The sequence below is a fragment of the Gasterosteus aculeatus genome, chromosome 10, assembly GCF_964276395.1.
Source record: "Gasterosteus aculeatus chromosome 10, fGasAcu3.hap1.1, whole genome shotgun sequence".
In the NCBI taxonomy this organism is placed as follows: Eukaryota; Metazoa; Chordata; class Actinopteri; order Perciformes; family Gasterosteidae; genus Gasterosteus; species Gasterosteus aculeatus.
In genome coordinates this window covers 1827039-1839585 of record NC_135697.1, presented here as the reverse complement: position 1 = coordinate 1839585, position 12547 = coordinate 1827039, and the positions used below count along the sequence as shown (strand labels likewise).

The 12547-nt window shown below is 42.2% G+C and overlaps 1 long non-coding RNA gene across 1 annotated transcript; it reads right to left on the bottom strand.

Moving 5' to 3' along the window:
* Window positions 1-10534: 10534 nt before the first annotated feature.
* On the bottom strand, window positions 10535-11889 carry LOC144383421 (uncharacterized). The gene is made up of 4 exons (XR_013450783.1): window positions 11505-11889; window positions 11306-11367; window positions 11137-11214; window positions 10535-11040 (listed from the first exon to the last, which is right to left on the bottom strand). It is a non-coding gene; the product is annotated as an uncharacterized LOC144383421 (long non-coding RNA).
* Between the last annotated feature and the right edge of the window lie 658 nt (window positions 11890-12547).

Sequence of the window (12547 nt, the reverse complement as noted above, 5' to 3'; positions counted from 1 at the left end):
CGCGATCGACTGGGGACCACTGGATTAGAAAGGGTCAACCACATCCTGATTCTGACCTTTGTTATGTTCTACATGTCGTCAAGGAGAGTAAGTCATATTTACTGTGTAGATTGTTTTGTTTGCTATTATATTGATTTTAGCGCATATTTTTCATTATGGTTCATTAGTTGCATGTTTTTATAACCTACTATTTTAGTACGCATACTATTGGACACTATTTTGACCTCCATTAAGCAGATTGTAGTCACTGATCCCCTCCACCTGGAGAGGCTCATTTGTTCCAGGGACCAACCAAAGTGCTGGCGGTACTGAACTGGCCAACAACTCGAAGGAGGGCAGGATCTCCCAACCCTCCCAGTTGGACATCAATTACTGGAGCCACTTCAAAGGACTGACTGCAGCACAATGAAAGGGTGACAGAGTGAGAGCACGGCAAGGAGTAGGGAGAACACCAGGACAAGTGCCCACTGACGGAAGGATGGGGGAACGGCAGGCCGAGAGGCTTTGGAGAGGGCGACTGGCGGAACCAGCTGCACTCTGACTGTCCTCCCAGGGGCTCGCTTTTTACCTGGTGATGATGTCTTTTTAATGTCATAGTAGATCCCTTTTTATCTGGACATTTAACTCATCATTTGTTCCTTTTTTCCATTCGACTTTTAACAACTTAATTGCAGTTATATATATTTTATTATTTCTATTTATGGGTTAAGATTATAATTGTAATGTGATATAATGTCCTTGTGATCCATGTCGCTCTACCGCCGATATAAAACAATCAGTGTTTTCTATGGACTCCCAAAACTAGGTTGCGTTGTCAACTTTTATTTTATATTTTGTAAAGTTTATTTAAATTCTTGGATTTTAAATCCCCTCCTCTTGTCAGTCTAGCAAACACTGTTTTAGTTGCCTGGTCTTAATCACAGTGCATTATCCTGTGTTTTGTTGAGTCTGCTTCAAAAGGTCCACTTACCAAAAACTGACACTCCATCCTGAGCCTTGTTATTCTTGCTGCTTGGCTCACACTTCAAACTTTGATATATTTGTATTATTTGAAATCAACCACACTCCCTCGAGATGAGTTCAAACCCCTATAATGCTTTGTACTTCTGCTCCAAGTATTTGATCTTCTATGCCCTTAGAAAACGCTACTACATGGAACATCTCTGATTTACAAGCAGATATCCCAAATGCACAAAGCCAAATCTTAACAGTGACCTCTGCTTGGATTCAAAAAGCACACCTGTACAGAATGAGTTTGTACTTTTTCATAGTTTTAGTCTCTTTTGCAAGCTCCACCTGATACTACATTTCTGAGGATTTTGCCGAATACCTAACTATGGGGAAGGTTACTGTTCAATATTACTTATCACCTACAAAGCCCTAAAAAACTTGACCCCTACCTACCTCCACACCCCAATCAGTTGCCTCAGGTACTACTAACACCCTGAACACCATCAGGACCAAGCGCCAGACCTGGGGCGACAGGGCTTTCTCAGTTGCTGCACCTCCCCTCTGGAACGCCCTCCCCATCCGCCAGGCTCCCACTGTATCATCATTCAAACAAGCCCTCAAAACCTACCTCTTCAAACTCAAATGCTAACCCCTACTTTTTCTTTGTTTCTGTCTATTTCTCTTATCTGTACGTTTTGTCTTTTTTTTTGTCTGGTTTAGTTCTTCACTGTCATGGTAAAGAGTATTTGGGTACCCAGAAAAGCGATAAACGAAAGTATTATTATTATGACGACTGGCAGTTTGTGTCCACTTCATTTAGTTGAAGGCACAGTGAATGAGTTTTTTTTTTTTTTTTAAACCAATGTGTTTTTAAACCAATCTGTCTTGCGCAAGACAGAGATATCTTGTAATACAGCGGTCCCTAACCACCGGGCCGTGGGCCAATACGTACCGACTTGATTTTTTTTCCTAAAAAATGTTTTATTTTGAAAATTGACGGGATTGTCTCCTGCAGACAGAGAGAGCTGTCAAGATGAGACGTGTCCGGTAAAGAATAGCTGAAAGAACTAGAGTTCCTCTCAAAAGAACCTATACCTATACATTAAGACACAAAATTACTAAATAACAACATAATATATTTCTTCTGTGTCACTGCTGTTTTTTCAGTTCGCCCCATTGCTCCTATTTGTCTAAACTCCATTAATACCAGTTTTAAAAGGAGCAATATTAGCCTTTCCTGAACTGACCGAAGATTACGTTGTTTTTAAAGGGTTTTTCCAAAAACAAAACGTTATTTATATGAATGATCATAACAAATGTTTTCTCATATTCCACTGATGCTCTACAGGCAAGGTTTAGCAACAGAAACTAAATAGACTGACGCAAAAATGGGGTTTTGAATAAGTTTTCTCTTTTAAATTTGATTTTACCAATATTTTTTTTAACATTCAATTTTTAAATTCTAAATATTTTTATTGACTTTTTATCCACTGTCACTGTGTCTTGTCAGTTTACAGATCAGTCAGTTAAACATTTGTGACAAGAAAATAGTCCCATTGGGGAATATGACTTTGTAAACGTTTGAGTTTACATGATTATTTAGTTTCAGAGTTGTTGTGAATGTACACTTTTGTGGAGGAATGTTGACTTAACACGAGCAAATAAATCCATTTTCAATAATAAAAAACATGACAGATGACAGATTCTAACTAGTCTGCTTAGTCCTAACTCCTTGAGGGAGAAAATGCGCTCTAAAGCTCATGCAGCAACATGCAGGTTCTGATGTAGTGTCTTTAAGTGCCTGGCAATTAACCATTCAGTGTGCGTGAGCTGCAGCAGTGTGTCTGAATATGACCAGTGGGTAGGAACACAACAAAATTAGAGAGCATGGGTATTCTTTACTGTCCATAAGGAGAGGTGGTGCCATTTGAATAGCACTTGGGGTAATTGTGGTCGGCAGCTCAGCCTCAGACAGTTTTGAGTCTGTCTCCTTGTTTCAATTTCCTGCCTCGTTGAGGATGCTGGCCAATGTGTGGAGAGACATTACCTCGCCTCACCTCACTTTGGGAAGGAGTAGGAACAATGGAATAATAACTACAAAATGTTCATCTGCATGTTTATTTGTTCTACACTATAAATAGCTGTTAACTGCTTGGGTTTCCAAGCCTATTGTCTGATAAATCCGCTCATTGTAATTTCTACAGTGTAGACGATTTTAGAATGTCATTAGTCACAGGTTGATTACCAAAGATAATTGGAATTACACAGGGTTATAGCAGTCTATGGATCTGATTTAAAATTGATCCACTTCAATGCGGTTTTTAAGAATGAGCTACAAATGTGCAAAAGGTTTGACAGTATTAGAGACACACAATTAAAGTAATGATAATGGCAACTTCTGTCAAATGAGAGTGTAAGCGAACTAAGGTTAGAGTTGTTGTTGCATGCTCTAAAGATCTAATTACAATTTTATTCAAATATCTTCCTTTTGTAACTTAAGCATGTAATTGTCTCATCATGTGTGAGTTTTTCATTTGGACAAAATCATAAAAAGCTTTCAGTGAGTAGTGGTTAATGTTTTATTTTGTTAGAAAAACCTTGTTTTGATTTGTTTTCGATAACAAATGAAAATAACTTGAAGAATTTTGTTTCTTTTGATATACTAGTATAAAATAATCTTTGATATGAATATAAAATATAGGGGAAGGCAATTAAATAGTTGGGGGACCAAACGCAGAGTTGAAAACAAAAAGGGACTTTAATAGTAAAAAAAAGAGCAAAACGCAGACAGGAACCAGGAACAGGCAAGACACTGAGAGGACCACGTGACTGGAGGTGTCGGGGGGGGGGGAGCCGGGACTGGAGGCGTCGGGGAGGGGGGGAGGGCACGGGACTAGAGGCGTTGTTAGTGCAGACAGTACGACAATGGACGACAAGACAACAGTGCACGAGGAATAAAATAATGCTATGGGTTAGTAGTATAAGGCTATGGGTTAGTTAATAGTGAAAAGTGACGTGTGCAGTGTGCAAGAAAGTGATTGGTGGAATGTCAGAGTCAGTCAGTGGGGGACCGGCTCTGTTGATGACCCGACTGCCGACGGGAAGAAACTGTTCATGTGGCGGGAGGTCTTACTCCTGATGGACCTCAGCCTCCTGCCAGATGGGAGGGGCACACAATTTTTGTCTGGGGTGAGAGTGGTCAGCTACGATCTTTTTAGCTCGCTTCAGGGTCCTAGAAGCAAAGAAGTCCTGCAGGGACGGCAGATTGCAGCTCGTCACCTTCTCTGCAGAGCGGATGACACGCTGAAGCCTGCCCTTGTCCTTGGCTGTGGCTGCAGCGTACCAGACGGTGATGGAGGAGCAGAGGATGGACTCGATGATGTCTGTGTAAAAGTGCACCTTCATAGAAAGGTCAGGGGCCACTTTAACAAAACAGATCAAAAACATTAAACCACATTTTACATTTTCTTGCTAAATCAAACAACTTGTTCTATATGCCATCTGTTATAAACTGCCTGCAATTTGCCCTCCTTCCCACAGGAGGCACCAAGTGGTGAGTCACCTCCCATACCATGAATAGAGGCCTGGTTGGGGCCAACTTCCTTTTGTATCCTTTTCCTTTTCAGTGTTTCCATGGCCGTTTCTCAATACCTAAGACGGCGAGAACGGACTCGCGTTCCCGCGAGAATAGACTCGGGAGACAGACTCGGGAGTCCTGACTCACGGGTACGGGAGAACGGAGAACGGACATTTCCGCAATTGGAACAGCAGCTGACTTGATGACGTCACCACAGTAGGCGGTCTTTGTTTACGCACGCAAGTATCTCATCTGCCATCGCAGCTTGCTGAGGTGAAATGCATTCTGGGATATATGTCTCTCACAAGAACAGACGAGCCTGCTTCGACGCATGCCCGGTAAAATGGGCGGGGCGAGTCACATCCGGGTATTATGACCGTTCTCGGCCAGATGCGGACTTGAGAATTGGAACAGTACTCGGGCTGTGACTGATGACGTTTCACGAGTCCACGAGAACAAAAGTCCACACAAGAACGCATATTGAGAAACGGCCCATGTGTCTGTTGGACTGATTCCAATGTAAGTAGAGCTTTATTTTGCTCTGTTATCGATATTATAATATAGTTTAGTTTGTATATGACTTGATTTGTTTGTTTGGACCTAGAGACTGACGTCCCTATTATGGACACATCAAATGTTGTAATCTCCTTTCTTTCCTTTTTATATAGACCGTGTAAATATGATGCAAGCAACAAAATAAAATGGCATGGCTGAATAAACAGCAAAGTTGATGAAACCACGTTTCCTCTTGGTTTGTGTCTCCAGTCAAACATTAAATCCACTACACCGTCTAAACACTGATGTGCAAGTACAAAGCACTATTACCTAGACTCTACTGTAATCTGAATACAGTATATTGCAATTACAGCTGTCTGCTTGTGTCAGATGACTTGAAATATGTCACCATAATATGAATATGCAGACTGAACTCCCATTACTGAAAAGATTGCATATGTTGATGGATGACGGGGTTTTTTCTGGAAACCATTACGCACACTGTACCAAATATGTCTTTTCCCAGGGCAGTTAATGCAATTGAGTTAGCACAACCACATTAATACTTTGCTACAGGCATGTAAACAGCTCTTCCCTCACTGCAAATACTGATTAAAAACTACAATCAAAGATAAAATGGGGCAGAATAATTCCTGAGGGAATCGCTGCATATGTAGTAATTATACTTTATCGCATCGTAGTCATTATGTATTCCTGCTATCTGATATAATGACTGTACAATCCTTTCACTTTGAGCACATCCGAATGTAATGACTTTTAACTAATAACCGCAAAAAAAGGTTTCACATTATCAAGAACAGGGCTTTTTATTCTCGTTCCAGCATGAGGTTACCCTCGTTCCAGCATGAGGTTACCATCACATTAAGAGAAAATAACAAAAGAAGTAATTCTGAAATGTGACATTTATGTTCACCTCTGCCTCATTTGCTTTATGAGATACCTTTGGCAAATGAAAGTGAAAAGGGCAACTTTCACATCTCTCATTTTTTAACGTTGCACAGAAAACAAACAATTACATTCTTGACTGCCTTTATTTACTACATGATTGAGCAGTGCAGGCAGATTAATTAACTAGTGCCTCACAACCTTTCTTCTCAAAGCGTTGTCACATTGATGGATGGCTGATTAAAGTCAATGAGATGGCTATCAGTACACAAAAGCAAACCTGCAAAAACAGAAAGAAAGAATCCGTTTATGTCAAAGAAAAAGAGAAGAATAAAGGACATGCACAAATATAGGTGTGCCGTTAGTGACCAGGAGCCAACCCTAGCTCTTTGTGGTTACGGACGCTGCTGTGCATCATGAAGAAAAGCAAGTAATTGCGGTTGGAGGAATATCATGCCTACTGCAGCTCAAATTGCCCGGCTTGTGCGTCTTTTGATGAGGTTTCTCATTAGGGGTCTATACAGCCCGAACAGTGGAAATATCGCAGAATTAATTAATATAGGAATGGAGAAAGTGGACTGCCAATGAGAGGACGGCAGAGGGCCCACATAATCAATGTTCTGATCAGAGCCCTATTGTCTGCCCTTGAATGTGCCTGTTGTAGACGGCCAGTGCCTCTTACATGTTTATCTGGATTCCTGGGCCAGGAGCTTATTTCCGTCATGCTGCCGTTAATAGAGCATTCAGCTCCCATAACCGTGAAGAGGTTCAAAGGCTTCATTTAGTTGCACAAGCACAGAGAGAGAGGGATAAGGGAGTGAGAGATAGAGCTCACCAGGTTGTTTTCAGTTGGTTTTATCAGCTAGTTTTCAGATTTTGATAGTGAGGTTCTTACTGTGTTCATATCTGTCCTCTCACACAGGCTGGATTACTCGTGTCATAGTGAGGAAAACACAGAACCTTCAAATCCGACGTCTCCTCCTGCGTCGATTTCAGACCCTCCACTGAAGAATAACCCATCGTTACAACCCCTCCACCAAGCGTTTATCTTACATCTCCCCTGCATTAAAGCCAGCTTCTTTGAATGCAAAGCTAATACTTCAGGGACTTCAGCGATGTCTGGAGAAAATTCAAGATGCACCAATCAATGATTTTGTATCAATAATGGATCAAATGACGATGGGTAACGTGAAGGTTAATTTGTGGTTCAGTCTGACCATCCATCTTTTTTCCAACAGTAGCAAGGGGAAGCGCCCACAGAGAACTGCCCTGCACTACCTACTCATTGGGGCAGACAGACTCAGTTAGAGACAAAGCAGCAATTGTTGGTGGATGAACACCAATTCTGAACCAAAAGAGGGGTGAGGATCATCTGAAAAGGAATAACCGAACATTGGTCACACCAACAACTTTGCTTTCAGGTTGTTATTCATCCCAACATCCCGAAGCCATTCCTTTTGCTCCAGTTCAGTGCCCTGTCTAAAGATATCAGAAGATGAGTCAGTGAAAACTTCAGTCCGTCCCAGATCTTGTCGATACTGCTACAGGCTCTTTGAGAATGGCGCTGGACGCTATTGCTATAGAAAGAGGAATGGCAACAAGAATGAGGTTTGCTCCTTGGTATAACCCTCAAATCGGAAACTTAGAGCAAACTGTGCGGAAACTTGAAAGGTTATGGCGTTCCACCTAATCAGAGGGATCTAGGCTAGTTTGACAAGACAGCCTTAAAACATATAAGAAGGCTCTCCGTAACCCAAGAGCATCTTATTACTCATCATTAATAGAGAAAAAAAACTACAGGTTTCTCAGCACTGTAGCCAAACTGACAGAGTCACAGCTCTGTTGATACGTGTATTCCTTTGGGCCACAGTAGTAACGTCTTCATGAATTTCTTCAATGATAAGATTCTGACTAAGAAAATGTATGGTCTCCTGCCTTCAACCAGTGCCGACCCGTCCTAGGATGTAGGAACCTTGGATGCAGCAGTGGGCCCTGATACCTACTTGGATGGCTTCTCTTCCATCAACCTTGATCAACTGACTTCTACAAATTTCAAAGTCTAAATCTTCTACTTGATTCCGACTAAGCTGCTTAAGGAAGTTTTTCTTTTAATTAGCATGTCATAACTGGATATTATGAATCAGCAGAGGTGTAGGCTAACTACAGACCTATCTCTAATCTTCCCTTCCTCTCCATCAGGAGGCTGAAGACCTCTGACCTCTCGCCAAGACCTCTCACCACACAAACAGTTTCTTTCCGTCTGTAATTGGGCTCATCAACAGAGCCCGAGTGCCCCACTGACTGACTGTCATTTTGGTAATACATTCCTGATTCTTAATCCTGGTGGTTGTCCTTGTAGTGGTCCTGCCATACACCTGCCTTACCACTCGCAATAATTGAATCATTTCTGTCATAGGAATTTAATGTATTGTGCATATTTCATACTTTCATTCTGTACACATGACATCCATTGTAGTTTGTGCATCCCGGGAGAGGGATCCCTCCTCTAATGTTCTCCCTCAAGCAATGACATCACAACCCTTATTTAGCAACTTTTGACAAAAAAATTAGACCTGCTACGAATTTCCCCAGAAAATATGTTGGCAACACTGAAATGAGTACATCTGGTTACTATGACCCTAGATAGAGAAAAAGGTGATGGCTGGCTTTTTTAACCACCTCCCAGTGTCTGTTCAGAACAACTCCTAATAGGTATGCCTTCTGACATGTTCTAGCATGGAAACCCCTTAATCCTCAGTAGGCTCAATAAGTCCGCCTTTTGAAAATGAGAATGTGACAATTTACAAAGAGACAAGGCAGAGAAAATGTGTGTGAGCAACTTGTTCAAAACCCTACAACCCTACACCCTACCTTTTTATAGATTGGATTATATTCTGGTGGTACACACTGGATCTGAATGTCCAGTACCAGTCAATGGTTTGGACACACATTCTCATTGAATTGAATTAGAAAATGTGTCAAAGGGTTTGACTGGTACTGTACTTAAAGTCAAGTCAAGTCAAGTCATTTTATTTTGTATAGCCCAGAATCGCAAATTACAAATTTGCCTCAGAGGGCTTTACAGTCTGTACACATACGACATCCTCTGCCCGAAACCCACCATCGGCACAGGAAAAACTCCCCAAAAAATGAAAAAACCCTTACAAGAGGGAAAAAAGGGAAGAAACCTTAGGGAGAACGTCAGAGGAGGGATCCCACTCCCGGGATGGACAGACTACAATGGATGCCATGTGTACAGAATAAAGAGCATAGAGCCTCAAAAAAGCATGACAATGCCATCATTAATGGATCCTCAACCAGCCTGTTTAATCTGGGCCAGCAAAGGATCAGGGTGAGGACTAAACAAAAAGACCTCTGTCCCTCTCTGGTATTGTCAATATGGTGCAGTCATCGGCGAACCAATCAAAGGTTCATCAACCGGCATATTTAAAACGGGTCCTCACATTGCCAGCCAAGGACAACTGATGGCTCATTATCCTGCAGCCGAAAATTGCAGCCATCCTGAACAGAATTTCAATTATGCACTTCTTAAAACACTCACCGGATTAAAGATGTTACAAAAGGCCACACACTCCAATCAGGCTGACTGATTAGCATTTCATAAAGAGGATGAAAGCTGTGATTCTGAATGCAGTAAATCAGGGTTTTTTTCCTGCTACATATTGGTCCTTTGGTGCCCTCGTCTACTTTATCCGCATGGTGAATTGTATTAATGCAGAGCAATATTTTTAACTTAAATAACTATCTGGTTAAATCTTAAAGTGTTTAAATGAGTACAGCTATTTTCCTTTTAATGAACAGTCCCCTATCAAGGCCTAAGCACACAACAATAATCTGATGTATTGCTGCAGTGAAACTGCCTTTGTGTATCATTCTGTTAATAACTAACTTTCACTCGGAAATCTGTAGCTTTAACTTTTTTGTTTTGATTTTGCAGCTAATTCAGTCTCATCTTGTACACATCCTTGAAACAGAACCCTAAGTATTAGTAATATTCATCCAGGGACTGCAGTTAGTAACAGGGATCACTGATGGCTTGATGATGTAGTGATGAGTGTTTGGGGAGTGAGAGATTAACTAAATATGTAACCGGACAGAAATGCTTTTGAAAAGCAACAATGTTTAAGTCAATTTACACTGCATGAAAAGTGAGATTTTCGTCCCCGTAAACGCCCCTAATTTCCGACAATTTCCAACAATTTGCAACCCGCGCACGTCGCGTTTGTCTGTGCCACAAATTGTCGGAAACGAACCATGACGTAGGTGGAGAGCTGGCGGAGGTGCGAATGGTCCGAATTAGCATATGAATGCAGCGAAACCGCAGGTGGCCGAGCCGAGCGGGCTTGAATATTCTTACTCCTTATTGGATGAAACCACAACCCACTAACAAATAAAAACAACTTTCAATCACTCGTGATTGGTTGGCAGATCTGTCGCTATTGGTCACCCGCCTCATTTTATTTATATATTCATATTATGCTGTATATTCATTTCATGGTTATCCTATGCTGGCTACTACACTATTATTAGGATACCAACCAGGACATCAATGCATTTATAGAGAAAATGAACATTTGCCACATGTTTATGCAAAGAAAAAGCTTTATTAACAACACACAAACAACAACTACATACAAAGTGAGGATCTGCCCACACTTGGGTAACGGCGGTTTAAAAACTACAGCTCAGTAAACTGTCCGTTTGCCTCCTCGGGGTTGTTGACCGTCACTGGCGCCGTGTTTTCCGAGGCAGGTCTGTTGTGCAGGCGGCTCGTGTGTGTGTGGCGACCGTACAATCCACCCCGAGACCCCGCCAACAACGTCGTCCCCTCCGTCCGACGTGAGCTCCACGGTGGCGGATTTCCAGCGTTCCACTTCGTCATCAGCCAGCACACTTTGTCTCGATTCCAGCAGCTGTAAAAACAACAATGAATCAGTACTGTGCGATGCGTACGGACACAACACATCGATCAATGCACCTGAAAAAAGTCAGCAAATAAACTCTGACCCTCTTTCTTCTCGCTCGACTCCGAGCTGAATCCTTCGCAGCTGAAGCTCCTGCGTACGTCTCAAAATACGTCTCACAGGCGGCTCCAAAACAATTAAATGAGTGGTATGAATACAAAAAGAAAATCAAACGCAAGTCACAGTAACATTTAACAAGGAAGGAGAAACAGTGTCACTTACACACAATGACGTCGTCTAAATCTGGACTTTTCCCGGAGCAAATACGAGGTCACCGCCTCATTATGAGGCGAGGTTAGTCTGTGAAAACAACATGTACAGTTATGATCGGTATCCATACGTATATATATTCCTTATACCGCAGAATGAAAGCATATTCTTTAAATCTGACCCTTGCTCCGGTTCGTAGCGCCTGTAGTTCGTCTCAGAGTTGTGAAGACGGCGCACCGCTTCCTGTAAACGACACGGCAAAGAAAACACACTTTAATAAAGCTGTTTCTGCTCACTTGTAAGGCTACTAGGCTACTCTTAGCTTAGCTTGAGGCTATGCTACTTTTAGCTTAACCTGCAGTCATTGAACGTATTCTTACCGCTATCGTGGGATTGTGCGCCCGTCTCCTCTTCTTTGAGTCGGTTCCTCTCCTCCATGGACAGAAACCCGCAGAGTCCCGAACGCTCCAGTGGAGCGAACCGCTCGTTGATATCGGCGGTTTGTTGTTGGAGTTGACGAGACGATCCACTGAGAGCATTCAGCAGCTTCTTCTGTCTGTCTGCGGACTGGCCGAAAGTTGGTGACCGCGGAGAGGAGTTGAAGGCGAGTTGAACGCGAGACGTCGTCCCGCCATTATTCACGAAGCAGCAAAAACCAAACAAAGGAACTGGAGATACAGTTCTTCTGAATATAGTAACACGTGTCTGTTTGCATGCTCGTCTTGCAAGTACTGCTGTATCAGTCACGCCTATGACCTCAGACGTGATTGGACGAGGAGTCTAAGGGTCCTCCAATCACATAGGAGGTTATTGTTATACGGAAGGACCAGTATTTTAGGAAGACAAATGGTTGGGACTTTGTCGTGCAATGAAACAGCTGATATGCTTTAGGTAAAGCAGTGTTTTGGTGTCAGCAGAACGACTTTCCCTAGAAACCTGTACAGTGGTGCCTCTTTCTCCATTCCACCAGACAATCTTGGATGAGTCTGACAGACATGCAATGTTGACAATGTATCATCAGATGTACCCTTGTGTCACTGAGGTTGAATGTTTTGCCATGACATGTAAACGGGTAACATATACGAATGTAACTTACTCAATCGATAGATGCAGAGCATAAAGGTCAGCATGTGTTTATGCTACGTGGTGTGGAAACACTAACAGTTTTGAGGAACCCGTCCGTGACCCTCTAGCAGAACTACGACCAGCCATTATAAAGCAGTTTATAGTTGTTAATGTTGTGTCAAAGGGTACGGCATTTAAACATGTTCTTGCACAAGTTTCCTGGCTTCATCTCCACCCGGACAGACATTTTTATGGAAAGCCAATAGAAGTTTGGGGCTTGCAGGGAACAGACACATCATACCCAGCATCATTTCTGCCAGTTGAGCGCATTGCTAGAAGATGTGTGGGTAATACATCC